Source organism: Bufo bufo, chromosome 1 (genome assembly GCF_905171765.1).
Source record: "Bufo bufo chromosome 1, aBufBuf1.1, whole genome shotgun sequence".
Lineage (NCBI taxonomy): Eukaryota > Metazoa > Chordata > Amphibia > Anura > Bufonidae > Bufo > Bufo bufo.
This window is the reverse complement of record NC_053389.1, coordinates 831478685-831483673: the sequence shown is the minus strand read 5'-3', so window position 1 is coordinate 831483673 and position 4989 is coordinate 831478685.

Here is a 4989-nt window from a genome sequence, read left to right as displayed (position 1 = left end):
ATCTCAAGGTCTTGACTCAAGTTATTCTTTCAAATCCCTTAAATATTCCCCATATTTATTGCTTCGGAGTCAAAGCCTGGGGTCCAGCGGTATCCAGGTAGGAGCACCGTGACACACATAAAGAGACATTTAGGCCACACTACACCGCTCAGCATTCTTACCAAACCTGGGACGCGATATAGGGGCCCTGTGGGGAGGCGGCACGTTGCATATACACTTCCTCAACATTGAAGCTGTGACACCAAGAAGAACAAGCTTTAAGGAAGTAGCAGGCATCTTTACTATCTGCAGATAATAAAATTTTCAAACACCTAGCTTGAAACTGTGAAATGTGAGAGGGGAATAAATAAAAGCAAAATTTTTAGCCATATGAAACCTATAAAATTGCATTGGCAAGTGGGATGATTGTGCGATGCTTCCTGTTCATCAATGTGCTGCTTATCACCATTTGTCACAATCTGAGAGAGACAGAATCCTTGAACTGAGAGACAAGATGTCCAGAATGAGCCAGAATTCCAATAACAGGTGTTCCATTGATCTCTTGCCACCACTCTCAAAATCTATCATGGAGGCTATACTGGAGGTCTATCCTCTTCAGCGATGTGTCCCGCTTTTTTCTCTGACGCAATGATAGCTGGAGATTGGTCTGGAAACCATGTGGGCAACACCATGAAGAGGCCTTCACAAGGGAACTTTAAACTGGTCCTGCTCCCAGGATTATGGGACCATTGTCAAGGTATCTCAGCGTGGCAAGGGTTCCTACCACTAAACTACCTATGGAGTGTGAACACGGTCTGAGAGGTGCTAAGATACAACTTACAGTCAAGCTCCCACATACCTCCATAGTGAGATCACTCAGGCAGAGGGAGAGCTGATAAGGCTGTAAGCCCCACCTATAACAGGCCATGTGACACAGGCTACCAGGTGCAACAGAAGGCTACCAGCAGTACGCAATGGCACATTCTAAACATATCAAGAAAAATAACTGAAATAAAGTGGACCAAATGGGGTGTCATAATGTACGGTAGCCAGACCCCTCTACTCTTCAGTTTCAGATATACTAACAGCTCGGCATTAATTTGGTTGTAGAACAAGTGGTATAGCCATTTCTCCATTGTCCCGGAAGCTGTTTTTTTCAACAGGACCACACCAAGCCACATGTTGCGCATGGTTCTGTAAGAACCCTGAGTGGCCGATACCAGCTACCATGGCCCGCAACATCTCTGGACTTGTATCCCACCGAGCACATCTGGGATATCATAGGTCAGCAAGTGCAAAGGGAGCTGGCAGCATTGGATCGTGATGATTCCTCGGACAATCATTAAAAGCCTCACTGATAGGATGCCAAGGAAGGTAAGTGTATGTTTTTCTGTGAGTGGCGGTCATTCTTGACACTGTATAAATTAATGTTTCAAATATTTTGTTTCCATTTGTTTAAAATTTACATATCATTACCATGTTTATGGATCCTGTGATTTGCATAATTACTTTTTTGGTTGCAATTTCAATGTTGAGGAGTGTACATAAGAATGACAAGATGTCATGACGAGACTCAAAATATGGAAGGAACGTCCCGTAACCGAGAAAATTGTGGTAAAGAGGCTTCAGATGATTCACCAGCTAAAATGACCCTCTCTTTGTGTTACTGACCTCAGTAATTACACGTACTGTACATATGTAGCAGCCGCTAAACAAATGGCCGACGCTCTGTATTATTAATGTAGCGTTCAACGGTACTGAATACTATTTATGTAGCTCTGGAAATCTAATATGAAAGGAGTGAACATGGCACTACGTACATAGCAAAAGTTGGTATAATGGCTGCCACTGTTTCTACAATCTGTGTACAATTCACTTTTCTATTTTCCATTATTATTAGAGATGAGCGAAGTTTGTAAACTTCGATTTGGCTTCTTCGTCAAAGTTCATAAAGAAATGTATTCTTGGTGATATACTTCCTCATGAACCACAAGCCATTGTATGTAGCGGGCACCTTGATGGGAAACGGTGATCACACTGCCCCCCGTTATTGAACCCTTCAGATGCCGCGTTCAACCCTGATGACGGCATCGGACAGTCATATTAAGGCCTTTCAGTGGTTAATCACTGTTTAAAAACAAAAACATACATACTCACCTCATACATTTGCTCGTGGAGTGGCCGTTGCGTGTGAAATCTTGCGCGTGCTGACGTGATGACGTCACCACATCATTACACTGGGTGGACGCTGTGACGTCATTTCAGGAAAAATCGATTTGTTATTACAAAGCGAGAGGAAATTCGGCTTTGTGACAAATCTAATATTCCCTGAAATTCTGATCAAAGTGAATTAATTGATAGACAGAGAGAGATTTTAACTTGGGGCAGATTAGGGTCTAACTCAGTATAGTGTGTACCACTGGTCTATAGCCATACAGTGAGACTCTGCTTGCATTGGACATCAATATGTAAAGCTACAGTACTCCATTTTTTCTTAACCCTTTCAAGACCTTGGGATTTCCCAAAGCCATACATTTTTATTTGTCCATTCCCATTGCTATACAGGGAGTGCAGAATTATTAGGCAAGTTGTATTTTTGAGGATTAATTTTATTATTGAACAACAACCATGTTCTCAATGAACCCAAAAAACTCATTAATATCAAAGCTGAATATTTTTGGAAGTAGTTTTTAGTTTGTTTTTAGTTTTAGCTATTTTAGGGGGATATCTGTGTGTGCAGGTGACTATCACTGTGCATAATTATTAGGCAACTTAACAAAAAACAAATATATACCCATTTAAATTATTTATTTTTACCAGTGAAACCAATATAACATCTCAACATTCACAAATATACATTTCTGACATTCAAAAACAAAACAAAAACAAATCAGTGACCAATATAGCCACCTTTCTTTGCAAGGACACTTAAAAGCCTGCCATCCATGGATTCTGTCAGTGTTTTGATCTGTTCACCATCAACATTGCGTGCAGCAGCAACCACAGCCTCCTAGACACTGTTCAGAGAGGTGTACTGTTTTCCCTCCTTGTAAATCTCACATTTGATGATGGATCACAGGTTCTCAATGGGGTTCAGATCAGGTGAACAAGGAGGCCATGTCATTAGATTTTCTTCTTTTATACCCTTTCTTGCCAGCCACGCTGTGGAGTACTTGGACGCGTGTGATGGAGCATTGTCCTGCATGAAAATCATGTTTTTCTTGAAGGATGCAGACTTCTTCCTGTACCACTGCTTGAAGAAGGTGTCTTCCAGAAACTGGCAGTAGGACTGGGAGTTGAGCTTGACTCCATCCTCAACCCGAAAAGGCCCCACAAGCTCATCTTTGATGATACCAGCCCAAACCAGTACTCCACCTCCACCTTGCTGGCGTCTGAGTCGGACTGGAGCTCTCTGCCCTTTACCAATCCAGCCATGGGCCCATCCATCTGGTCCATCAAGACTCACTCTCATTTCATCAGTCCATAAAACCTTAGAAAAATCAGTCTTGAGATATTTCTTGGCCCAGTCTTGACGTTTCAGCTTGTGTGTCTTGTTCAGTGGTGGTCGTCTTTCAGCCTTTCTTACCTTGGCCATGTCTCTGAGTATTGCACACCTTGTGCTTTTGGGCACTCCAGGGATGTTGCAGCTCTGAAATATGGCCAAACTGGTGGCAAGTGGCATCTTGGCAGCTGCACGCTTGACTTTTCTCAGTTCATAGGCAGTTATTTTGCGCCTTGGTTTTTCCACACGCTTCTTGCGACCCTGTTGACTATTTTGAATGAAACGCTTGATTGTTCGATGATCACGCTTCAGAAGCTTTGCAATTTTAAGAGTGCTGCATCCCTCTGCAAGATATCTCACTATTTTTGACTTTTCTGAGCCTGTCAAGTCCTTCTTTTGACCCATTTTGCCAAAGGAAAGGAAGTTGCCTAATAATTATGCACACCTAATATAGGGTGTTGATGTCATTAGACCACACCCCTTCTCATTACAGAGATGCACATCACCTAATATGCTTAATTGGTAGTAGGCTTTCGAGCCTATACAGCTTGGAGTAAGACAACATGCATAAAGAGGATGATGTGGTCAAAATACTCATTTGCCAAATAATTCTGCACACAGTGTATGAGGGAGTGTGATGCACTTTCTAATAGCACCATTTAATATTGCATACAAAGTGGAAAGCTGGAAATTTCAAAAGGTAAAATTGAAAAAAAAACAAAAAACAAATTTAACCATAGTTTTATGGATTTAGTTTTTATTGCATTCTCTTTACGGAAAACTGACCTATTCACTTCATTCTCCGGGTCAGTACAATGCTATAGTCTTTTCTTTAAAATATAAAAATAAAAGCTTTGAAAAAACAAATTTTTGCTTTACATCACCAAATTTTAACCCCTATAATTTTTTTTTATATTTACATTTACGGAGCAGTGTGAGGGCTCATTTGTTGTGGGGTGATCTGTAGTTTTCAGTGATGATAACATTATAGTGTGTTTGCCTTTTTGATCAATTTCTATTCACTTTTTGAGTGGGAGATATAATGATGAAAAAATGGCAAAAAGGCAATTTTAATATATACACTCACCTAAAGAATTATTAGGAACACCTGTTCTATTTCTCATTAAAGCAATTATCTAGTCAACCAATCACATGGCAGTTGCTTCAATGCATTTAGGGGGTGGTCCTGGTCAAGACAATCTCCTGGGCCGACTGATTCAAGCTGATGGGCCGACTGATTCAAGCTGATCAGAAGAGCAACGTTGACTGCAATAACCACTCGTTACAACCGAGGTATGCAGCAAAGCATTTGTGAAGCCACAACACGCACAACCTTGAGGCGGATGGGCTACAACAGCAGAAGACCCCACCGGGTACCACTCATCTCCACTACAAATAGGAAAAAGAGGCTACAATTTGCACGAGCTCACCAAAATTGGACTGTTGAAGACTGGAAAAAATGTTGCCTGGTCTGATGAGTCTCGATTTCTGTTGAGACATTCAAATGG